The sequence below is a fragment of the Myotis lucifugus genome, unplaced genomic scaffold (assembly GCF_000147115.1).
Source record: "Myotis lucifugus unplaced genomic scaffold, Myoluc2.0 scaffold_2, whole genome shotgun sequence".
Lineage (NCBI taxonomy): Eukaryota > Metazoa > Chordata > Mammalia > Chiroptera > Vespertilionidae > Myotis > Myotis lucifugus.
Genome location: NW_005871050.1, coordinates 591,705 through 618,357, shown reverse-complemented (window position 1 = coordinate 618,357; position 26,653 = coordinate 591,705). Strand labels below are relative to the sequence as shown.

The window sequence follows — 26,653 nt, the reverse complement described above, 5'->3', positions numbered from 1 at the left end:
AGCTGCTGCTGCTGCAGTTAATTGCATATCGCCCTGATTAGCCAATGGGAAGGGTAGTGTCGTACGCTAATTACCATGTTTCTCTTTATTAGATAGGACTAGAGGCCCGAAACACAAAATTTGTGCAAGGGGCTCGGGCCTCGCAGCACCAGCTACCTTGGCCCTCGCAGCCCCAGCTTTGTACGGAAGGTTGTCCAGACAGTCATCCAGACAGTCGTTCCGCTGTTTGGCTGTTCAGTTGATTTGCATATTATACTTATTATTATACACTAGAGGCCCGGTACACAGATTCGTGCAAATTGAAAGGAAATAAATTAGAAAGTGGCACCTGGGGCAGCGCCAAAGGGTGTCTGCAGAGTGAGCAAGGTCCCTCCCACAGGTGGGGTCCCTCAGCCTGGCCTGAGGGGATTGGACCAAAACCAGCAGTCCGACATCTCCCGAGGTGTCCCTGAGTGAGATGGCACTTTGCAAAGTTGCTATCGCTCCGCAGCTCCTGTGTTGAGCATCTGCCCCCCTGGTGGTCAGTATGCATTTTACCGGCCAGTCACTTAGCGTTTTATATATATAGATAGAAGATATGCATAGCCCACAGACACAGACAATAGTGTGGCAAAGGCCTGGGGTGGGTCAGGGGCTGGGTGGAGGGGGCAAATTGGGGGGAGATGAATGGGGAATATCTGTAATACTGTCAACGACAAAAATATATTTTAAAAAGAGCATTTGGAAAAGCAACAAAAGCTATGAACTATTTAGAACAATAAAACTGTGAATGATTTCACTAAAGCAAGAATAATACACAGACAGTCTTAGCCAGTTTGGCTCAGTGGATAGAGTGTCCGCCCACAGACTGAAGGATCCCGGGTTTGATTCCAATCAAGGGCACGTACTTCAGTTGCAGGCTCTATCCTGGGCCCTGGTTGGGGTGTGTATGGGAGGTAACCAATCAATCTCATACTGAAGTCTCTCTCTCGCTCTCTCTCTGTCTTTCCCCCTCCTTTGACTCTCTCTAAATCAATGGAAAAATGTCTTTGGGTGAGGATTAACCAAAAAAAAAAAGAAAAGAAAAAAAAAGAATACACCCACATTTGAGGTGTAAACTCTAAAACTAATAAAGGATCTAGAAGATGATTGGGGGAAAAATAAAATAAAAGTTCTTACCATACACACGCATAAAAAAAACATAAGGACAGAAAGATACTTTAGGAGGTAATGAATATGTATATTACCCTAACTGTGGTGATGATTTCAAGGGTACATGAATACATACGTTCAAACTCATCAAGCTGTATATATTAAATATGTACAGTATTTTGTAAAGCAATCATACTTCAGTAAAGCTGTTTAAAAAAAAAGACTAGTGATTGCCAATTCTGATTTGCAACATCAAGGGATGATGTGATATCCAAAAATTCTCAAAATACAATGGATTTTCCTTTAGTTTCATTTGTTAAGCAGCAAACTTAGTTGAGAGAGTACTGCTATGAAATCAAATAATAATGAAAACAAATTTCTAGAAGGCTATGCACTGCTGGAGCTTGAGCTAACAGCCCTCCTGAGGTCCTGGGCACTGAAAGGTCATTTGATGATGGCCTGCTATCCTTTCTCAGACTCATTTTTTTCCTCATTGCTATCCCCCTGACTTGACTGACAAAACACAGAAACTTGTGGGTCCTACTTGTGATAACCAAGATAACCTTATTGAAAAAGGCAGTCATTACCTCCAAACAGCCTGAAATGGTTTATGTCAGTTATAGAAGAGTCATGATGACTCAGAAACTGTCAGAACACATCAGCATGAGGTAAGGGAATAATCAATGGTTGGTTGCCCATGTAAAATGAAAATAGCATCTCCATGCAAATCAAAACAACAATGAGGTACCATCTCACACCTGTCAGAATGGCCATCATCAACAAATCAACAAACGACAAGTGCTGGAGTGCAAACTGATTTAGTAAATTGGTATTGTTTTGACTTAGGAAGGAAATGGGTAAAAAGTAGAGAGAACTAAGTCCATTTATAAAAAAATTGGAAATGGAACTCCCATTTGACCCTGTGATCCCACTACTAGGAATATATCCCAAGAAACCAGAAACACCTATCAGAAAACCCAAGTTATTTCTAGTTATAAAGTACACTTAATGGTAGGAAACCAATAATGATGATAGATAGTAATGGACATCACCATACTGAGCATATTCTATGTACAAGGTACTTTACATATATTTTCTGTATTCCTCATAACAACTCATGTTAATATTCCACATTTCAAATTTTTAAAAAATGAGTCTCAGTGAGACAAATGTACCACAAATCAAATAAATGGCAGAGGTGAGATCCAAACCAAGATATCTAAAAGCCCAGATTTTTAGATGGCAATGAAAGTTGGGAGAGCATCTCTCTCTTTCCAAATCTCAATAAGTCTCTTTCACACACTCCCTGTACCTGTCCATGTCACTCTTCCTCCTTCCCACACACATGCATGCACTCATTTCCAGAGAAAGGCAGTACAGCATAACAGGGTTGATAATGGGGCTTAGTAAACAAACCTGAACTTAAGTTCTAACCCTGCCATTTACTAGATGCAAAACTTCAGTGGTACAAATTACTTGATAGACCTCAATTCCTCATTATATTTGATTAATTGAAATAATTATACACTATCTAGTACATAGACACTTGCTATATTTGTTGCCTTTCCTCTTGCTCTTTTTTGATAGCCTGAAGACCAAATGAATAGGAAGCAAAAGCACTCTACCTGTATTGTATGATAAGCAAGGTCAGCACTTTCCTTAACAAGGACAGAAGTGTTAGAAGTGTTTCTAGTGACCCATAAAACACATAAGGCTAAAGGACTGTTAACAACTTTGTGGAATCTAACCACGATTTTTATCCATCTATATCTATATAGATATATATATAAAAGCCTAAATGACCAAACGACCGAACAACCGAATGACCGGTCGCTATGATGCACACTGACCACTAGGGGGCAGACACTCAACACAGGAGCTGCTTCCTGGCGGTCAGTGCACTCCCGCGACCAGCCAACCTCCCGCAGTCCCCTACCCCCCACTGGCCAACCTCCCATGGCCCAAATCAGCCCCGATCGCTGGCCAGGCCCAGAGACCCCACCCATGCATGAATTTGTGCACTGGGCCTCTAGTAAAAATATAAGAGAATATAATATATAATGCTCACATGGAATTTAGCTAGGAATGCAGGGTTGGTTCAACATTCATAACTCAAAGAATGTCATTCACAATATCAACAGTCTAAGGAATAAATTCTGTGATTATTTATAGAAATGCAGAAATAGTGTGACATTCATTCAATAGTCATTTAAAAATTGTTTTAATACTCAGTTAACTAGAACTAGAAGGGAACTTCCATTTATGAAAAAAAAACTACAGCTAACTCATACTTAATGGTGAAAGATTGAATGATTTTACCCTACGATCAGGAATAAGACAAGGAATCCACACTTACCACTTCTATCCATCATACCAGATGGAAGTCCTAGCTAATGCAATAAGGCACAGAAAAGAAATACAGATACAATTGGAAAGGAGAAATGAAACTGCCTCTTTTCCCCCTCACAGGAAACATAATTATCTAAGCAAAAAGTCCAAAAAGAATCTACAAAAAACAAACACTAGATCTAATAAGTGACTTCAGCAAGTTTGAAAAATAGGAGATCACTATACAGAAATAAATTACAGTTTTATATACAGCAATGAAAAACTGGAGACTGAAATTTTTACAAGCACCAATAAATATGTAATACTCAGGGATCAATCTAACAAAGTATTGTAAGATTCTTATGTTGAAAATTATTTTTAAAATATTGATGAGAGAAATCAAAGATGTAATTGAAGAGATAAATCATGGATCAAAGGACTCAACATCATCAATAATGCAATTCTCTCCCAAACTAATCTATAGTTGCAATTCAATTCCAAATAAAATCCAAACATGTTTCACTTTTTGAATTTTGCAAGGTGATTCTAAAAGTTTTATAGAAAAAAAATACTCTAGGTCCTAGGATAAGCAAAATACTTTGTAAAAAGAAAAAGTTGGCTAACTCAAACCAACTGATTTCAAGGCTTAATATAAAGCTATACTATTCAAGACAGTGTGATATTGGCAAAAGGATGAACACATAGGTCAATGGAACAGAGCAGAACAGAAATATATATATATTTTTTCAATTGATTTTTGACAAAGATGCCAAGTTAATTCAATAAACAAAGGATAGTCTTTTAGTGTTCCAACAAATGGTGCTGGAGCAATACAACATACCTATATTTTAAAAATGAACCTCAACCCAAACCTCACTTTATATACATACCACTTGGAATGGACACTCTATATACACACAACTTGAAATGGATCATAGACTGAAATATAAACCAAACCCTAAAGTTACAAAACTTCTAGAAAAAATACAAGTAAATCAGCATGATTTTAGGTCTGGTAATTATTTCTTACCTAGGGCAAAAGAAACATGAAGCATAAAAAAACGATAAACTGAATATCATCAAAATATAAAACGTTTAATCTTTGAAATACAATAAAACAAGATACAGACTGAGTAAAATATTTACAAAACACATATGACAAAAGGCTGAAAACTAGAATATATAAAGAACCCTCGCCCTAACTGGTTAGGCTCAGTGGATAGAGTGTCGGCCTGTGGACTGAAGGGTCCCAGGTTCAATTCCAGTCAAGGGCATGTACCTTGGTTGCGGGCACATCCCCAGTGGGGGGTGTTCAGGAGGCAGCTGATGGATGTTTCTCTCTCATCGGTGTTTCTAACTCTCTATCCCTCTCCCTTCCTCTCTGTAAAAAATCAATAAAATATATTTTTTAAAAAAGAACCCTCAAAGCTGTGTGTGTGTATATGTACACATACACAAACACATACAGACAATTGGTCAAAATCTTTTATTATTAGGAAAAATGCAGAATAAAATTACAATGAGATTATCACTAGCCATCTACTAGAATGGCTAAAATTAAAAAAAAAAACAATGTAAAAAAAAACAATGTTGGCAAGGATATTGGAGTAACTGGAGCCTTATATATTAGTAATAGCAATATTTTTAAAAGTATAGTCACTTTGAAAAACAGTTTGACAATTTTTTATAAAGTTAAACACACATTTATAAAACCAAGCTATCCCACTCCTTGGTATTTACCTAAGAGAAATAAATATATATGTCTACACAAACACCTGAACACAAATGTTTATAGCAACTTTATTGAAAATCACTAAAAACCATAAATTCTTCAAATGTCCACCAACTGTTGAATGGATAAACAAAGTATGGTACAGTCATATAGTACCATATGGAATTCTACCCAGCAACAAAAGGAAGCAAACCGAATAAATGCAACAACATACATGACTCTCAAAAGCATTATGCTAAGTGAAATGAGTCAGACTCAAAAGGCTATACATTTTGATCCCATTTATATGAAGTTCTGGAAATGACAAAACTATAGAGACAGAAATCAGACCAGTGGTTGCCAGGGGTTGGCAGTGTAGGGTAGGGATTACTACAGAGCATGAGGGAACATTTTGCAAGACAAAAAATTATATTCTCTTAATTTCAGTGGTAGCTACAAACTATAATTTTGTCAAAATTCACAGACATGTACACCTAAAAAGGGTGATTTTTACTGTATCTAAATTATATCTCAATAAACCTGAAACACACAAAAACAAAACAAAAATGTATACCATTGCTGAAATGGCCAACTATTTTAGGCAGAGATCTACAACTAATCAGAACTAAATATGCTGAATTTTGACTATAAATCAAGGGTCCTCAAACTTTTTAAACAGGGGGCCAGTTCACTGTCCCTCAGACCATTGGAGGGCCGGACTATAGTTTAAAAAAAAAAAACTATGAACAAATTCCTATGCACACTGCACATATCTTATTTTGAAGTAAAAAAACAAAACGGAAACAAATACAATATTTGTATTTGCATGTGGCCCGCGGGCTGTAGTTTGAGGACCCCTGCTATAAATCATGATTAAAGGACAGGAAGACAGGGAAGACAAAGGTCATGAGAGTTCTGTTTGTCTTTCACTGCTCATTGATGAAATTGTGTAAAAGAGGGCTATAATAAGGTGAAAAATATGTAATTTAAGACCAAAATGTCCCATTTGCTATTTACTTGAAACAAATTAACCTAAAATGATAAATGGCCACTAACTGTCCTTACCAATTGCTTGAGTTTGTGGATGACTAATTCAAATGACTGCCTAATGAAACAGGAACCTGTTCAAGAACTAATTCTCCTTAAATTACAAGTATCTTACCTAATAATAGGCAAACATGTAAATTGACCATACCTTCACTACGCTAACCAGCCAATCAGGAGAGTATGCAAATTAACCCAATAAAGATGGTGGTTAATTTGCATATGTAGGCTCCAAGTGGCGGAGCGAAGCCTGACAGCCCCGGGGCCAGAGCAGCGAAGCCTGACGGCTCCGGGGCCAGCTCCGGCCAGAGCCCGGCCAGAGCGAAGGCCTGGGTCCCGGGTGCCAGAGGCAAACCGCTGCCAGCAGCCAAGCGGAAGGAAGTCAGTCCTACAGGGGTTGTCTTGGCAATGGCTGCACCCTCCCCCAAGCTGTTTCCCAGAGCTGTTTCCTGTAAGGGCGGGGTTTGAAGCAGGAACCTGCCCTGGGAGCGTGGAGGCAGATCTTTCTAAAGTGTGCCACGCCAGCACGGGGTGAACCTGAGTGGGGCAGCTGAAAGGCTTAGAAAAGACAGACAAGAGAATGAAAGCCAGGTCTCGGTGGACGGTGCTTCTCTGAGAGACAGCGACCATGCCCACAGCCATGCCTTTAGTTTACAGCAGATGCTACAAGGCAAAGTAAGGGCGTGACCAAGATGTTTACAAACATTCTCCTGGGTTTCAATCCTACTCAACTACATGCACCTGAACTCTATCAAGCCCATATCACTCAGGCACTGGGGCCACATGTTCGGACCATAGGTTCAAAGTTACAACTACAGCTGTTGGCTATAATTGTGCTGGTAGGGTCCTGCCCTCCAAGCTGGGACTTGCACGTGGCAATGAGAGGACTGTGCCCTCTCATCAGTCCAAGGCTTGAACCTGTCCAAAACACTGTAGCGGCTCCCCACAATAAAGTTTTATGTCTGTTTCTTTGTTACTAATGTTGTGGCCCCACCCCATAACAAAGAAACAAAGGAAAATTTCCCCATCGAATTTCTGAATATTATTACTCCTTCGGGAATTCTGTCATAAATTAAAATTGAAAGTGGGTGCAATCATCATTCTATTGAGAAATCTCAATAGTAAATGGGGTCTTTGTAATGGTACCAGATTTATTATCAAAAGATTACGACCTAACATTATCGAAGCTGAAGTATTAACAGGACCTGCAGAGGGAGAGGCTGTTCTGATTCCAAGAATTAATTTGTCCCCATCTGACACTGGCCTCCATTTAAATTGATTCAATGATGGTTTCCCGTGATGCCAGCATTTGTGATGACCATTAATAAATCACAAGGACAAACTCTAGACAGAGTAGGCATGTTCCTACCTGAACCTGTTTTTGCACATGGTCAGTTATATGTTGCTTTCTCTCCAGTTTGAAGATCATGTGATGTTAAAGTTCTAAGTACTTCATCACAAGGGAAATTAGTCAAGCACTCTGAAAGTGTTTTCACTCTTAATGTGGTGTACAGGGAGATATTAGAATAAGTTTAATGACTTTATCAGTCATTGTTTGCATCACTGTTGTTTTTATATCATGTTTTTGTTGTTTTCATATCATGTTTTTGTCATTTTTATATCATGCCTCTGTTGTTGTTATATCCTTTTGTTACTGTTTATTTATTAATAAATTTATATATTATTTTCATATACATTTTACTAATTTCCTTTCATCTCTCACACTTCTATTATAGAGAAAGGGCAAATAGCAATATTAAAATATCTCTGCTAACTTAACTAATTCCCTTTTTTAAAAAAATATATTTTATTGATTTTTTACAGAGAGGAAGGGAGAGGGATAGAGAGTTAGAAACATCAATGAGAGAGAAACATCGATCAGCTGCCTCCTGCACACTCCCCACTGGGGATGTGCCCGCAACCAAGGTACATGCCCTTGACCAGAATCGAACCTGGGACCCTTGAGTCTGCAGGCCGATGCTCTATCCACTGAGCCAAACTGGTTAGAGCAATTAATTCCCTTTTAATGTGCATGAATTTCGTGCACCGGGCTACTAGTTCTGATTTATAAGAGCAGGCAAGAAGCATTTTCATTGTGTGCAATTTCTTTCTCTTGGTTAAGAGTTTTGAAGAGACACAGTAAAAGCTTATCTTTGCAACAGAGACTGCAGGGTCGGAGAAGGTAAAGAGTTGTCCTACCCCCCCACCCCCCCCCCGGAGGGCCTTTCTCCTAGTTTGGCAAGCTATTCAATGATAGTTACAGGCAGGTGTCTAGTAGTGGATAAGCCAGTGTGCATGGTCCTGGATTTGCAAGGAGCTATGGTTAAAACAGTGATAGGAATCAATTAAGTAGCATTCATTCTCAAAACCTCAAGGGAGACCTAAACTGAAAAATGGACTACAGAAGACTTGTCTTCAGTCATCCAACATATATTTATTGACTGCCCATTTTGGGCCAGACTCTGTGTTAAGACTGAAGACATAGAGATAACTACCTGGACTAGAGTAGCTTACAATCATCTGGTGGGCAGGAGTGGGGATATATAAGGTCCAATAACAGAAAACAGGCTGGAGTGCACCTTAATGGAAGAGAAAAGCTACAGCTGTGATTTATTCCTCCTTGTATGTTATTTCCCATTAGGTTCTTAGCACCCCAGAGTTTACCCAGAAGACAAGAGAGGCAAGCATTCCAGGTCACAAGAACAGCATAAGCAGCACATAGCCAGGAAACTACAGAAGTTCTGTGGCACTGACAACCTGATGGAAAAATGGTGTGTAATGAGACTGAAGAGGTAAGAATGAAGCAGACAGGATGAAGGCTTTGTAAGTTGTGCCAAAGAATTAGATGTCAGTTTGTGTGATAGACAATGGAAAGACTATTAACAGGAGAGTAACAAACCAAGATTTGCATTTAGAAAGATGAATCCAAGGGCAAGTCAAGGATAGGGGCACAAAAGATATGGGGAATTTCCTCTCTCTTTGGGTAGTTGAAAAGCTGATAGAGTACCAAAAAAGTTGTGGTTCACTATAGAGCCCCTCCATGAACCAACCCTGAGTCACACAGAATAAATGACCCATTCTTGCCCTAGCTGGTTTGGCTCAGTGGTTGGCCTGCAGACTGAAGGGTCATGGGTTCAATTGCAGTCAGGGGCACATACCTTAGTTGCAGGCTCGATTGATCAACGACTGCCAGACAGGGCACATATGGGAGGCAACCTATGGATGTGTTTCGCTTGCATTAATGTTTCTCTTTCTGTGTCTCCCCCTTCCTTCCACTCTCTCTGAAAATCAATAGAAAAAATATCCTCAGGTGAGGATTCACCAAAGAAAGAAAAAAGAAATGGCCCATTCTTTTGCCCACTGTACGTCTCTAGCTAGCAATGGTGATTGTTTTTCTCTTCATTCCCTCCACCAAAGTAGCAGCTCCCTAAGGACAGGAATGGTCTCACACATAAACTTTCATTAATATCCTAGTGCCTTGCTAACAGCAGTAAGTGTGTTGACTGAGTGAATGAATAAATAAGTTAATGAATTGATAGTTTGGGCCCCAGAAACCAATTGAGAACTGTTGCAAAATGTGATTGATGGGTTATTTGGGGAGTTGGTAAGCTACCCATCACATTGAAAGTTCAACTGAATACCTTTGGAAGGCTTTTCCAATGTGAAGATTTTATGATTTTAGGCCACGTCCTTGAGAAAGTAACAAGTGGCTGAAAATGAGATATGTGAGATTTATTCTAAATAAAAATAAAAATTGGTCTAATAAAAATGTTAACAGGTGAGTTTATAATATCAGGAAATAATGAACTAATAAGTCAACTAAAAGCTAATAGTACATTTTTTTATAAAGGCACCCGAGAAAGGAAACCACTGATTATCATAATTAAGTTTCTGAAGGCAGTCAGTGTAGTATATCAGGCCCTGTAGTCTACACAGACCCTTATATACTGGAGGGAGGGAACGTCTGGTGCTTGGAGGTGGGCCCAGAGGCAAGGTCTAGAAGGAATTCCATGTAGGCAAGAGTGCATAATTGAAAAAGGAGAGTGGGCAGCAATAGGCAGAGGTTTAGGCAGGTGAACAGTGAGCACCAGGATACTCAGCATGGAGAAAGCAGACAGAACACAACAGCAGAGAAATCAGATAAAAACCAATTAGTCAGTGAACATCAACAACAGGCAGCAAAGTCCCATCCACAGGCATGCATCTAGGCAGAGCTCAAATTCCTGAGAAGTCTGGCTAAAAGAAATCATATTCCTATCCTTGGAGGAACTAGGGCACCAACTACTGATTGCAGACAAGGACTTCAGAGGTCAAAACAGAACAGGGCCCCGTTTCTGGCATGGAAATACTGGGCCATTCTTTTTTGCTTTTTAAAGAATTTTTATTGATTTTTAGGGAGAGAGGAAAAGAGAGGGGGAGAGAGAAACATCAATGTGAGAGGGAAACATAGACTGGCTACCTCCTGGACACCCCCTACCAAGAATGGAGACAGCAATTTGGGCATGTGCCCTGACCAGGAATTGAACTGGCAATCTTTTGGCTCATTGCTCACCTGCCTAGACCTCTGCCTATTGCTTCCTAACCACAACTGAGACACAGTGGACAAGGCAAGGCCATTCTTAATCACAAGGAACTACATAAAAGCAGCCTTACAAAAACCTAAGCACAGAGTCAGAATGAGACTAGCAGACATGCTGTTCTGCTGAGTTAGTTGCCTGAGGTACCGGAAATTCTCTCTAACTCTGGACAGGTGAAAGACCAAAGCTTCATTCAGGGGTGACCCACCCCAACTCTGTCCACTAGATTGCTCTGAATGCCAGCAGGCCCCCATAGCTCTCCAAACATCACAGAGTATGAGGCATGCCATATGCAGAAAAGAGTTGGGAGAGAGTCTGTCACATGGAAAAACCAGGGAAGGGGAATATGGAATTCAGTATATAGACATTTCTTTTCTGTTCACTTTTTCCTTTCACCACCATTTCCCTAATCCAGAATACATCTTTTTTAAAAATCAATCCTCACCTGAGGATATTTTTCCATTTATTTTTAAAGAGAGTGGAAGGGAGGGAGAGGGAAGAGAAAGAGGAGAAACATCGATGTGAGAGAGACACATTGATTGCTTGCCTCCTGCATGCTCCAACTGCGGCCAGGGATCAAACCCGAAACCCAGGTATGTGCCCTTGACCAGGAATCAAACCTGCAACCTTTCAGTGCATGGGTGACATTCTAACCACTGAGAACACTAGCCAAGGCCAGAATACGTATCTTTAAAAAGTGCTATGGACCATAGGTATTACCCAAAAATCTATTTATTTTTATATTTGTGGCTATATCTACAAAAAAATAATAATTTGGTATCAGTTCCTTGGTCAAGACTCATGCCCACAACTATATATAAAACGTGTGGTGGGAAGATCACATTCCCATTACATTATTTCCTAATGTAATATACCATGATCACAATGTGTAACCTTTCCCATTCTAAACCACAGATTTAGAAAGTCTTGAGGGGTTTAAGAAATCTTCTGACCTATCCACTCTCACTGTACAGATGAAAATCTGAGAACCACTGAGAAAAGTTACATGAAAACAAGTACACAACTAGTGGCAAAGCCAGCAATGAAACCCAGACGTTTCTGTTCCTTCCATGTTTGCAGTGTCACCAAATCTGGTAGATATGCCTGTCATTAGGAAGCAAAATTCAGTTAAATCTATTCACACCTAATTTTAACCCCTACCACTTGAGCTCACACATAGCACAACAGGAAATCTCTCTATCTGCACAGACGTTCCTTGATACATGACAGAATGGAAATCCACTAGAAGTTAGACAATTTACATTATCCAACTCCAAAGCAAGAGAAAGCCTCAAGCAACACCACCTGATTATAAGATCTTGCTGCTGTAGAGAATTAATAAAATTCATCCTAGAGGCTCATCTGCTGCATGACACACTCATGTCTTGATATTGAAACTCCCTAACAAATTTTAATGCAAGATGTACTGATGATTTCTTTGCTAGTACTTTCTGATCTTCATCTGTTACTGTGACTAGCATGTGAGGGAATGTACTAGTAAATAAGCAGGAGGTTGTTTGATCCATAATATCTGTGCAATTGTTTCTACTTATATGAAAGATGGGAGGATAGAAAGGGTCTCGTTTAGGGAAATAGTTTTCACTATTACTTCTAAATATAAAATAAGTGAAAACAGAAGGTGAGAAAGTCTAACTGGTAAATCATGAATAAGAGAACTGCAATAACATTTGAAGAGTGTGATTTAAATTATTTAACAGTAGTCATCTGTAGTTAAATAGTCAATTATTTGAATTATGTGAGCCTTTCCTTCTGGAACAATCTTTCTGAGAAGTGCTTTAAGTTTTGTTGGGTACCAAGGACATGAATTAAGGATGGGGTGGATAAAGAGTGGAACTGCTGAAGACAATGGCCCCATGGTGCTGAGCCTAGTCATCAGTCTTAAAGCAATCACTATCATTTGCTTTAATTTTTAGTTCCTCATCCTTTGCTACCTTTGAATCTGGTGATTTCTAGGCATAAACCTTCTTTATGATACATACCAAATATTATTTGGTTTGAAGAAGCCTTGAGTTTATGTGAAGTAAAGCAATGTTCTTTTTCAAAGCTCTCAGTTCTTAAAATATCAGAACCTGCAAAAAGTACATGCAGAATAGTCATTATCCCTTCAAATCAATAGCTCAGTCACTGCTATGAGATATTAAGAAAGGAGTTAAGAAGACAAGCAAATCTTTAGGCTGCATTTATTCTGGCAAAAGAAGCACAGCAGAGAAGCACAAACTTATTAACAACCATGTTAGCAAGTGAATTCTTGCCATTTTAAACATGTCACCTTCATATACCTGTCTCCTAATTAAAATAAAACTTAAAAGGAGATACCAAAAAAAAATAATAATGGAGAAGGTCTCAACTCAGCAAGAAAGATGTTATATGGAATTTCATATTTAAAAAACAATTTTGCCCTAGCCAGTTTGGCTCAGTGGATAGAGCGTCGGCCTGTGAACTGAAGGGTCCCAGGTTCAATTCGGTCAAGGGCACATGCCTGGGTTGCGGGCTAGGTCCCTGGTAGGGGGCATGCAGGAGACAGCCGATCAATGACTCTCATCATTGATGTTTCTATCTCTCTCTCCCTCTCTGAAAGCAATAAAAATATATTTAGAACAACAACAACAACAATCTCTTGGGCTACACTTAGTGACTTGTTTCCAAAGAGCACAGTATGGAAAGGAGGAAAAACAGTAACTTTACAGTGGAGGAATCTGGTAAACACTAGCATAGATATGTGATTAAGATCAATACCAACGGTAATTATATCATATTGATAATATGTACTCTTGATATGGTGTGGTAAAAATGGCAATTCACTTCTCTGGTCTTCCAAAACTCAATAGCCTCAATCTAAATAATCATGAGAAAAGCAGACAAATCCCAATTGAGGGACATTCTACAAAATACCTGACCAATATTTCTCACTGCTGTCAACATCATCTAAACCAGTGGTTCTCAACCTTGGCTGCACATTAGAATCACCTGGGAATCTTTTTAAAATCCTGATTTCTGGGCCTCATCCTCCGGAAATTCTGTTTCTTTGTTACTAATGTTGTGGCCTCACCCCATAAGAAAGAAACAGAATTTCTAGAGGATGAGGCCCAGAAATCAGGATTTTAAAAAGACTCCCAGGTGATTCTAATGTGCAGCTAAGGTTGAGAACCACTGGCATAGAGGGTATACTTGCCACATCTGATGCAGAAATGAAAGCCATGACATTCCTTGTTGACCAGCCCAAAATTCAGTGACCTTTAACAATGCAGTCAATCCATCATCAAAAACAGACTAATGGTGTAGCACAACCCTGGAATCTAAACATAGCGAAGAATATGTGCAACTAAACCTTGGTAATGCTTCAAAATGCTTTAGATAGAAATCTAGTAACTACAAAAACCTAAGCTTTAGCAAAAAAATAGTTTTGACCCTGTATAAAAATAATTTTTAAAATTTAAAAACAAAATATTGCAACACTGGAATCATGGGCATTATCAGTTTTACAATAATTTCCTGGATTTGGATGGCAGAAGATAAAAGTTAGATTTAGAGGGGTAAAGGTTAAAAAAGTACTATGTAATTTTTAAAGTCCAGGTCTGGGTTGACTAATCAAGTAGACCTTGTTTACATTTCAGCTGACATCTGATGACGTCAAATGATAAAAGGGGGGGTGGAGTGGGAGACTGAAAAGTAGTTTATTACCAACTGTTGGTCAGAAACAATGTACTTGATTTTGAAAGGTTTAAACTGAGTCAACCCTCAGTCAATATTTTTATAGAACATACCTGGAGGGTTTGTTACAAAACAGACTGCCAGGCCCCATCCTCAGAGTTGCTGATGCAGTAGGTTTGTATCAGAGGCCTGAAAAATGCATTTCTAATAGCTCCCAGTTATTGCAGATACGTGTCTTTATATTGTCTTTTCTAAACATTCCAATAACATAAAAAAACCTATCAAACTCAAATTTACATGATTTAGGAATTTTCTGCTCTTTTTCTTTAACAATAAATATTTTTAAATAATGTGCTTACTTTCTGAATACATTCATAGGATAGACAGTCCTTTCAATACAAAGGAAAAGTACAGACATGGCTCTAGCACAGAGTCAAAGCCAAGGGAACTATAAAGCACACTTGGGTGTTCACTGTGCAATAGCAACAAATATTTTTGACCAATACCCAGGACCATACTATACACTGGCTCTGAGTACAGACAGCAGTAAATAAGTAAAAGCACACATGCCCTTAAATCTTGCTCTAGAAGGGAAGGCAGCTAATACTTAGTTCCAAAATTCATTATTAATTGAAATTGCAGAAAGAACTAAGCGAGAGAAAAACAAGGTGCTACCAGACCCTGTGAGACTGGGTGATCTGACCTCAGCAGGGGTCAAGGAAAGCCTTCCTTAAGGAAGTGATGTTTGAGCTTAGTTCTGAAGAAAAAATAGAAAAGGAGTCTTCGGGGAGAAGATTCCATAAAGTAGGAGCAGAGTGTGTAGTAGCATAATGGTGCCTTTCCACTATCTAAAACAGGGGTGAGGAACCCTTTTTCTGCCAAGGGCCATTTGGATATTTATAACATCATTTGCGGGCCATACAAAATTATCAACTTAAAAAGTAGCCTGCTATATTTGGTTAAACATTTCATTAACTCACCCCTAATGCCTTGGCAGGGCCACACCAAATGATTTTGTGGGCCTTACTAGGCCTGCGGGCCAGACGTTCCCCACCCCTGATCTAAATACTTTCAGATAAGGTCCAAGATTCAAGCATGTTAAAACCAACACTGTGCTAGGGCAGACCCCATAACAACTCAGAAGGGCATTTCTTGCTCACAGACTTCATTCAGGTCTTTATTCACATGGCACCTTTCCTGAGAAACCTTCCTTTCTCACCCTATGAAAGACTGAAACCACCACTTGACACCTCGTAGCCTCCTTCCCTGCTTTATTTTCCCTTTATTATTCATCACTAGCAAAGAAGATATTGCAATTATTTATTTTGTTATCTGTCTGTCTACTGGTTGTCTACCAAAACCTGTTCTTCCTTTCTTCCTGAGCACCTGGCTTTTCAGCTAGAGACTACATTTCCCTGTCTCCCTTGTGGTTAGGGAGGACCATATGACTAACATTTCTCCAGAGGTATGTGTAACACTGAAGTATGTAATACTGATGTGTGAAAATTTCTGATCATTTTCGTAAAGAAGCTTGCCTTGGAACACTTTTTCCTTCTAGCTGCCTAGAACTTGAAAACCAAATGCTGAGGAAGGCAGAACTGTCTCACTAACCTGGGATCCTGAATGACCTCATGGAATAGAGACTGGCTCCTTGCCCTAGGCTAGTACATGCCACAGAAACAAGCATTTACCTTTTACTGGCTACTGTATTTTGGAACGCTTTGTTACATCAGTTTACCACTTACCCAAACAACATCCTCCCATATTAAAATATAAGATCCGCCCTGCTGGCGTGGGTCAGTGGTTGAGCATCGACCTATGAACCAGGAGGTCATGGTTTGATTCCTAGTTGGGGCACATGCCCAGGTTTTGGGCTCGATCCCAAGTATGGGGTGTGCAGGAGATAGCTGATCAATGATTCTCTCTCATCATTGATGTTTCTATCTCTCTTTTCCTCTCCCTTACTCTCTGAACTCAATGAACAAATAATAATAAAATAAAAAATAAAATGTAAGGTCCATGGGGACAGAGATTTTTCTTTGTTTTGCTCACCAGTGCATCCCTAGCAAGTAGAATTAGTGCCTGAAACATAGTAGGATATCCAAAAAATCTTGTGAATTGATTAAGTGGGCAACTTCATGATCACCACCCTTCCACATCTCATAATCACCCTCAAATCACCCTTTAAATTCAGATTAGGAGATCTAAATTGCCCCCAAGACAGTGCCCCAAAATCCTATCCTCTTTCACTGCCATTTTCCCTCCCCTTCCTCCAGTGAATGTGCCCTTCAGCCACATTACCCTCCTTTCAGTTTCCCAGTGTACCTGGCTCTTTTCCAACTCAGGGCCTTTAAACAATTTGGTTCCAATATTTACTCCCAACTCCTTTTGCAGAAGTAGTCCCTCATTCCTTCAGTTATCTGCCTAAGTGTCACTTCCTCACATGGAACTTGTTGGCCACCCTATCAAAAACAAACCCTATTTCTATTATCTGTTTCTCTTTATTTTTAACTTATGAAAATGAGTAATTATAAATTTGTTGCTTATTTTTCATTGTAAATTAGATTACAAGCTCTATAGGACACTTCTATTTTTATTCACCACTCGGTCCCCATTGCTTAGCATAGTGCTTGGCCTGTCATAAGAAGGCAATAAAGTAGTGAATAAATAAACTGCACTGAAGATGCTGAGTGTTTTTAAATATTTTGAGGTAGACATTAGTTAAAGCACACATAGCTCTCCATAAATGCAGTCTTCAAATGTCCTTGACAACCAACCTGAGGATAATGTAAGTTTCTATTTATAGAGCTATATAAATCAGTGCCCATTCTGTCATGCCTTTACTTGTTTTCTTAGGATTATCATTCCTCCTTTCCACTACTAGTTTTTCATTGCTAATAACCAGGTGGAATTTGAATGATTCCTATTGGTGTTATGGACCAAAAACAGCTTTTACCAAGATGTGTCAAATGCAGGTTCATATGGGCGTATACAATTCCAAATAAATGATTACAGTTTGTGGGCATGCCAACTGCCCTCCCATAACCTCAGACCCAATGGCCAAAGTTCCTCTTATCTCTCAGGTCAAGATTTCAGCTCATCAATTTACTTCTGGATTATGTAATCTGAGGTGGTCCTTGAACTGTGTGGGCACCAGCCAAACTGGACACTCTGGAACACTGAAGGTACTCAGTGACACAGACTTTTAAAAACACCGTTTTTTAAAAAAAATTGCTGTTTCTTTCTGTATCTTGTGGTTATACAAACCTACACATGAGATAAAACTGCATAGAACTAAACACATACATACAGACACAAATGAGTACAAGTATAACAAAAGAACTATGAATAAGATCAGTGGATGTTATCAATATCAATACCCTGGTTGTGACATTATACTACAGTTTTGCAAGATGTTACAATTGGGAGAAACTGGGTAAAGGGTCCATGGGAATCTCTATTATTTCTTACAACTGCATACATATCTACAATGATCTCAATCCAAATTTCAATTTTAAAATTCTGCTTCAACACAGAAAATCTATGCTGCAGAATTCAAGCGATTACTTTTCTAAAAACAAAACAAACACACACACACACACACACACACACACACACACACACAAAAAAAACAGGAAGGAAGAGGCTGGGGAAATGAGAGAAAGAGAAATAAAGTAGGAGTGAATCTGAAACTTCATGGTGGGGGACATTACTAAACACTGTAATCTCTGAAAATATACACAGATACCTTCAGTGTACTTTCAGGTCACAATGTCAAAGAGTAAATGATTGTTAGAAAACACCTATTAACCCCCTGCATTTTATAGACCTGAAAAATGAGGCTCAAAAATAATTTTCCAAACTTTTAGAAAAACGATAAAGGAGACTAGCTTTCCAACTTTGGCATGGGGAAGGATTGCTTAAACTAGACACATAAAAGAACTAACCATAAAGAAAAAGGTTAAAAAATTAACTACATTAAAGTTAAGAACTTCGTTTATCAAAAGACACCAAAAAGGTAAAAGGACGAGCCACAGATTGAAAAGATATCTGCAACAAATATAACCAATAAAGGATTAATATACTGAATAGAAAATAAAGGCATGAACTAGTACTTCAGAGGGGAAACATAAGTGGTTCCAAAACATGCAAAGGTATTTAACTTCATTAGTAATCACAGAATTGGCAATAAGAAAGAAGTCAGACAATACCAAGTGTTAAAAAAATACAAAGCAATGGGAACTCATACATTGCTAGTGTAAGTGTATCTTGTTAAAACCACTTTTGGGGAACAATTCCACTTCCTCTTGTACAATTCAATATCTATCATTGCATGTGTCTGTTTTCCTGAGTGTAAATGTACCTACACACACAAATGGGGGGGACCCTTTTATAAATATACACCAAAAGACACATTTTCTGATCATAATAGAAAACAAACAAACTTGCAAACAACCTAAAGATCCACCAACAGAATAAGTTCTGGTATATTCCCAAAGTGAAATATTACTCATCAGTGACAATGAGTACATTATAGCTACATAAATCTTATCAAGAATCTTAGGGATATAATACTGAATAAGAAAAAACAGTATACTATCTCTAAAGCTCAAAATAAGAAAGCTAATATATTACCTAGGTTTGCATACATGTGTTAAAATTATTTTTTAAAGCAATAGAATGACTCACAGAAATAAGACTAATGGTTACAGGGTGGGGGTAGACAGGGGTATGAGATAAGGAAGTTGTACACAGGTAGAGAGAATTATATTGTTAATGGTTTAATTCTCAAGTTAGGTGCAAGGGTGTTCATTTTATTATTAAGCATGTATTTACACATATACTTCTATATGCACTTAATATTACATTTTAAAAAGAAAGTGATTTTCCTAAGGCTATACTTCTGTGTTTAGTGAAAGCACCATAACAGAGAAGTTTCTGGCTCCATACCTCAAAACACTTCCACGATGCTAGGTTTATATTAGGAACTAAAGAAGTATTTGTTGATACAACAGGAATCTCATGACTACTTAAATTATGAATTCCAAACATGGATTCTATAAATCCATTAATATGTCTTTTGATACAGTTTTGTTTTGATTACATTGCTTCATTAGTATCTTTGATATGTCTAAATTTGCACAAGAATATTTTAATAGCACTGCTTTACATTTCAAAACAGCAATATATATTCTACTGATACTTTTCATCAAGATCTAACCTAAATTAACAAAAATTATGACTTTTTTTTACATTCTCACCTGAGGATATGTTTATTGACCTTCAGAGAGAAAAGAAGGGGAAGAGAGAGAGAGGGAAACATGGATGCAAGAGAGAAACATCCACTGGTTGCCTCCCGTACATGTCCCGACCAGAGATTGAACCCATTCACAAACCTGCAACCTAGGTAGGTGCCCCGACCAGGAACTCAACCCACAAACTTTTGGGTTTACAGGATGACCCTCCAACCAACTGAGCCACCCACCCGGGGCGACTTTTCTTTTTAATTTTTTTTTCCTATCACCATTTATCCCCCCCTATACCTTCTTCTACTTCCACCTCCCCTGCCCAGCAATCACCACACTGGTGTCCATGTCAATGAGTTCTTTCTCTCTTTTTTTTATTTTTTGCTTAAAATAGATTTATAGAATTTCATCTCATGAAACTACTTGTTTCCTATGGCCATTATCCTTTGGTTGAATCACTGCCTATAATAAAACATAGCAAGCACCCAATTCTGCTCCACAATACTATTGGTCCTCAAATATATACACATGAATTGTCTACTTACTGCCTCCTACTATCTCCTAGCAGCTGTCACTCAGAAAATCCAAGAGCTGCTTCTCTTGTCTACCAGTGCGCAGCTGTGTTCATAAATAGAGATAAATAAGTGTCCTGGAGAAATAATGTCATGTGGCCACTGACAAAGACAGTGGTGGTGCTCCCCAGGAAACCTGCCCATCATATTGTAGCATCACCAAAAAATGCTCTCCACCATTAGAGCTTTTAAGCTAAGAGGTTAATATAACCAGAGTTGGATTTAACTCTAGAGCATACTAACAAAGGCATGGATCTCCATTTGATCCCCCATCATTCAGGTCAGTGTAAAACCAAAAAGCACAACCACTATTAAAAGCCCATAAGTAGCATGAACAGCACTTCCTAAAACTTGTCATTGTTTCCATTCAAAGTATACATAATTTAGTTCACAAACATTACTATTAAAGAGGAAACTGAAGTTTGGGGCAGAGTACAGTCAAATGACCAATCAAGGAATAAAGAGACCTGAAGAGTAACGCCAAGTTTAAAAAAAAGAAATCCACTGCAAGACTGTGAAGTCTAAACATGGAGTAAAAAATTATAAAACAGGAAAACACAAATATAGATGATCTAGGAGCCCTCATGATTCACAGAAGAGGAATCTGAAGGCATAGAGTACAGAGCTGATCTTGAATTCCATACTTCTAAACTCCCATTCACTGAATAATCTTAGACAAGCCACTTGCCCTCTCTCTGTCCATTTCCTTAGCTATAAAATTAAGAGACTGCATTATTAAATGGTCTCTAAGATCCTTACCAGTTCTAGGACTTGAGCCTTACACATCATGTAGCAGTCCAGGCCTTTCATTTTATAGATGGGAAGGCTAGTAAACTATAGTTATTTATGGTAAGGTCTTCTGTTCCTGGTGTATACATACTTTAGATCTGCTCACTTGTCTTTATATGATCCTAAGACATAAGTATAATTGTTAATTTAATGTGTCATCTTGACTAGGCCACACAGTGCCCAGATATTTGGTCAAACATTATTCTGGGTGTGTCGTGAGATTATTTCTGGATGAGATTAACATTTGAATCGGTAGTCAGAGTAAATGAGAGCACACAGATTGCCCCCCTTAAAGTGAGTAGACCTCATCCAATCAGTTGAAGGCCTAAAGAGAACAAAAAGACTGACCCTACTCTGAGTAAAGGGGAAATTCCTCCTGCCTCTGAGCTGCCTTCAGGCTTAAACTAAAACACTGGTCCTCCTGGGTATGGAGCCTGCTAGCCCTCAGATGGGAACTTACCCCATGAGCTCTCCTGGGTCTCTATTTTGCTGACTGCAGGTCTTGGGACTTGCCAGCTTCCCTAACTGTGTGAGCCATTTCCTTATCATAAGTTTCTTTACATATATATTTGAAGAAATTAATTTATATATTTATATATACATATAAATAATAATATTAAGTACATAAAATATATAGTTATTCACATATATACATATACACATATAACACACATATAAACACACACACTTATTGGTTCTGATTCTCTGGAGAACACTGACTAATATAATAAGCAAATGTGTATAATAAACTAATACTTGTAGAACACTTAAAATAGTGCCAGGAACTTACCACTCTGTTGTTAGCTGTTATTATAATGGTAAGAAAGCAAAGACAACTTACAACTAAAACAACTCCATAAACCTGAAATATGTCGAAGAAGCAATGGATCAGTAATTCAAGGTACTGATTAGAATAATTAGTTCTACACACAAACAGCCTAAAAGAACACAAATGCCTACAGTGAAGGTAAATTTTTTATAAAGAGATCATCTTTTTATAAAAAAGATTATTTCCATCCTCATGTATTAAGAGCTTAAATGAGACACCACTATTTTTTCTGGATATCTGGTAACCAGCAAAACTGCAATAAACTCACAAAAATAATAACATTAAAAGTACTGACACCTCATAACATTTTAAAATTACAAAATCAAGTATTTGTAAAGTATGCATATAAAAAGTTATCGAGACAACATAAAATATTTTAATCAGTAAATACTTCAAGTTATTTATAAAGTGAGTTCTTTTAAAGTATAATAGCAAATTCTCAAAAGAAAGTCAATGATGTAAATGTGTGTCTAACAATGGTGATGCTCATGAATATAAAATTATTTATAATGACATCAGAGAATATTAAATACCTAAAAACAATGAAGAGATATGATGTTGTATATATTACAAAACATAGCATGTGAGCTTAGAGTAAATGGCTTCATTTCTAAAGAATGAGTTATTCACTGAACTCAACAATGATGTCTAAAGACTGAACAATTTGGTCCATCACTCAAGATCTAAAAGTTTGTGATTATAAATGAGAAATAAGTCTAGAAATACTGGTAGAAATCAGATTTCACTCATTAAGTAAATAATTATTGAGCATATAATATATGTCAGGCACTGAGGCATTAGCAACAGCAATAAGCAAAAATGGCCACAGTTCTTATCTTCACGAAACTTACTATGTAGAGGGAAGCTTGATACTAAATAAATTAGCAAACAAATATATAAATGTAAAGTCAATTGTAATAAGAGTGTAAAGGAAAGGTTCATAGTGCTATGAGAACCTGGGAACCTGGCATTGTCTAAGGCAGTGGTCGGCAAACTCATTAGTCAACAGAGCCAAATATCAACAGTACAACGATTAAAATTTCTTTTGAGAGCCAAATTTTTTAAACTTAAACTATATAGGCAGGTACATTGTTATTAACTTAATTAGGGTACTCCTAAGGCTTAGGAAGAGCCACACTCAAGGGGCCAAAGAGCCGCATTTTGGCTCGCGAGCCGCAGTTTGCTGACCACTGCCTAAGGGACAGCTTCCTTGGGAAAGAGATGAATAAGCTGAGCTGTGACAGATGGGTAAGAGTTCTGGCAACTAACTACAAGAGAGATTACCAGACAAGAGAAGTGGTATATACAAAGGTCCTGTGGCAGATGGAACAAAAAAAATGAGGACATTTTCAGAAATAGAAAAATCCATCCTAAAATCCACATAGAATCTCTAGGGATCCTGAATAGTCAAAATAATCCTGAAAAAGAACAAAGTTGGGCTCCATACTTTCTGAATTCATAACATATTACAAAGGTAGAGTAATGAAAATAATGTAGTACTACCATAAAGACAGTTATATAGACCAATGGAATAGAATAAAGAGCCCCGAAATAAACTCTCACATAATGGTCAAATAATCTTTGACAAGGGTGCCAAGGCTACTCAATGAAGAAAAGAAAGTCTTTCCAATATGTGAGAAAACTGAATACCCACAAGCAAAAGAATGAAGTTGGACCCTTGACTTACATGGTAAACAAACATAAATACAAAATGGACTAAAGACCAAAATGTAAGACGTAAAATGATAAAAAATACTAGAAGAAAACATAGGGGGAAGTTTCATGACACAGGATTTGGCAATGATTTCTGAAAGTGTATACTTATTAAGTAAGCAGGATAACTAAATAACGAGTCATTTAATATTATACAAAGCAGTATCATGAAATATTACCTCCCAATGTTCATTCCATCCCAGTTCGTGCCTTATTTTTCCTGCATCAAATCAGAAGACTGAAGACCACCATCACTGGAGTCACGAATTTCAGAAAAGAGCATTTATGGGAAGATTCCTATAGCTACTGTTGTGGAGACAGTAAGTCGCCCGATGTCCATTTTTAGGGCTACTTTTTTAAAGTCTAAATCTCACCACAGCAAACATAAAGCATTGAAGATCAAGATTTCAGTCTTTCTGCTTGCTGGAATCTATGCCCTCTAAATCAATTGGTTCCCCTGCTGTAAGTGCCATAAGCAATAACTACCCAACTGCTTGGGTAGTTGCCTCCATCTGTAAAGAGGTTGCCCATTCCTTCGAATCCCATCAATTTCAGTCCTTTGGTTTCCCTACCACCCAGTTCACAAGCTGCCTCCTCTATAAACCCCGCCCCTAGCCACTTGGACCAGAGTGAGAATGCCCTCTTCTGAATGTCTGCTGCACTTACTGTGAATGCCTTCAAAAGGACAGCACTGATAACCTGTTGCCTTGTGAGAAGGTTGTTCCTGTGTGTCCTCCTCTGTCTATAATAGATTGAAAGCTACTGGAAAACAGGGCTGTGCCTTACACACCTCTATAGCAACAAGTTAAGCATGAATGTTCAAAGGAAGCTTGTGATTCATATGAATGTTTTCAGAAAAGAAGCCAAAGTAAATTGTGCACTATAATATAGATCCCTCAATCCATATTACTGCAAAGTGCATTAATTGTGAAGCTTAAAGAACACCCACACTGCTTAGACAACAGGTGTAGCTTACATAATTTATTCTACCCAGTTGTTACTTATTTGTGACAGTTTCCTCCAGGCTTGCACTCCCTGTTGATCTGTAGGATTACTGCATCTTCAATATAATTTCCTGACTTATTAAAATCATAAAATAATTTTAATTCCCCCTTTTGACAACAGTGAAAAGGCTGGCACATTTTAACCAGAGCGATATCCATGGGGGTTTCCATGATGATAAAATTTAAAAAAAAATCCTGGAATAAAACACTATTTATAAATATTGCTGTAAAATTCATTTATTAGTCCAAGAATTTTTTTTTCTTCTGGCAGTTTTTCCTATATAGTCAACCTTGACTAAATACTCTTCTCTTTGGAATTGTGTTTCACAAAAGGATTTTAAAATCAATTGCCAATGAGCTAACAGTTAGCCTTGTATAGAATAAGATGAAGAAATTATAAAAATAAATGCTGAAACTATGGGTAAATGCATGAAACAAGGAGTGCTGAGGCCAGTATCAAAAGTCTAAAAGTCAGAACAAATGAAAATCCACGAACTTAGTAATGCTCCAGAGAGGAAACCAGCAAGTGTTGACGCTAAACTGGCAGAAACATCAATACTTCCTGGCTCCCCCACTGGGTGCATCAGTTAACCACCGCAGGCTGTTCTTCTGCTTCAGTGACAAATGGTAAATGTTCAACAACCTGAAAAGGAATGACCCATAACCCAGAAGCATGGCTGTGTGCAACAATGAAAAGAAGGTAGTGATTGCTGAAATTCTCAGCCTCAGTTCTGCTGATTAACTTAATGACCATGGGCAAGTCATTTCCCCTCAAGGAATAATACCAGTGTTTCATAAAATTAGTGTGTAGGAGAGAGTTAACATAGCAGGTCTGAGACAGCTATTCTTAAAAAGCCCTACTTGCAAGGATGGTAACCAGCTGGTGCCTTGGGACTTGGATTTTGGGAAGGTTCCCAACACCCTAACTGATAACAGTAGCTCACTGTGCATAAACTGTACAAACAATACGGTTTATGCTAAATACCTGCTTTCCTTCCTGAGGTCTGGAAATTTGACACATACCAGGCATAGGGTATCTTTGTAACTAACTACCAATAAAAACCCTGGGTACAAAGTCTCTAATGAGCTTCCTTGGTAGACAGCATGTCACACAAGGTGTCACAATTTATTTTTTTATATTTCTTTATTGATTAAGGTATTACATATGTGTCCTAACCGCCCCCCCATTATCCCCCCAACCCCCCACTCATGCCCTCACCCTCCTGGTGTCTGTGTCCACTGGTTAGACTTATATGCATGCATACAAGTCCTTTGGTTGATCTCCCCCACTTACCCTCACCCTCCCCTACCTTCCCTCTGAGGTTTGACGGTCTGTTCGATGCTTCTCTGCCTCTGGATCTTATTGGTAGAGAAATTAGGCACAACCTGTGCAACTTCAGTGAGACAGGACTGTTGGAAGCTGCACCTGGTTTCCTCCCAACTTGTTTTTTCCCTTTGCTGACTTTGCTTTCTATCCTTTTGCTGTAATAAATCATAGCTGTGAGTGCAACTATATGCTGAGTCCTGTGAGTTCTGCCAGTAAACTTGAGAGTGGTTTGTGGGACCTGATACACTTGGCAGTGTTGAATAGTCTGCCAAACATCTTTCCAACAACCTTGTGAAGTAGGCATTATTATGTTCATTCTAGAGATAAAGTTCAGAGAGGTGTACAGTATACACAGAAAATAAATATTGCAGTATTTATTCTATATGAGCATTCTCAAATTTTAGTGAACTACAGAACTATCTGGAGTGCTTGCTAAAAATGCAGTTTCCTGGGACCTATCACATGACCTTTGGATTCAGTAGGCATGAGGCCCAAGAACCTGTATTTATAATAAACATCCCAGATGATTCTTATGCAAGTAGTCCAAGAACCACATTTTGAGACACACTTTGATGTAGATGAACTACAACCCCCAATTTCCCAAGCTGGGTAGTATATGGCAGAACTAGGATTTGCACTAACTCTTTTTAACAAGGTTGAGGCTCTTCTCACAACAAAACTGCTTCCAAATATCTCAAACTCTTCAGTTC

The 26,653-nt window shown here is 38.3% G+C and overlaps 1 protein-coding gene and 2 non-coding genes across 10 annotated transcripts in view; 1 reads left to right on the top strand and 2 right to left on the bottom strand.

The window, feature by feature from the left end:
- Nucleotides 1–26,653, bottom strand: part of ATP11C (ATPase phospholipid transporting 11C) — a 202,689-nt gene that overhangs the window by 159,939 nt on the left and 16,097 nt on the right. The gene's annotated exons all lie outside the window — the stretch shown is intronic.
- LOC111827178 lies at nucleotides 2,759–2,890 on the top strand. Its single transcript, XR_002830696.1, has one exon. It is a non-coding gene; the product is annotated as a U6atac minor spliceosomal RNA (small nuclear RNA).
- On the bottom strand, nucleotides 14,811–14,943 carry LOC111827264. The gene has a single exon (XR_002830767.1). It is a non-coding gene; the product is annotated as a small nucleolar RNA SNORA22 (small nucleolar RNA).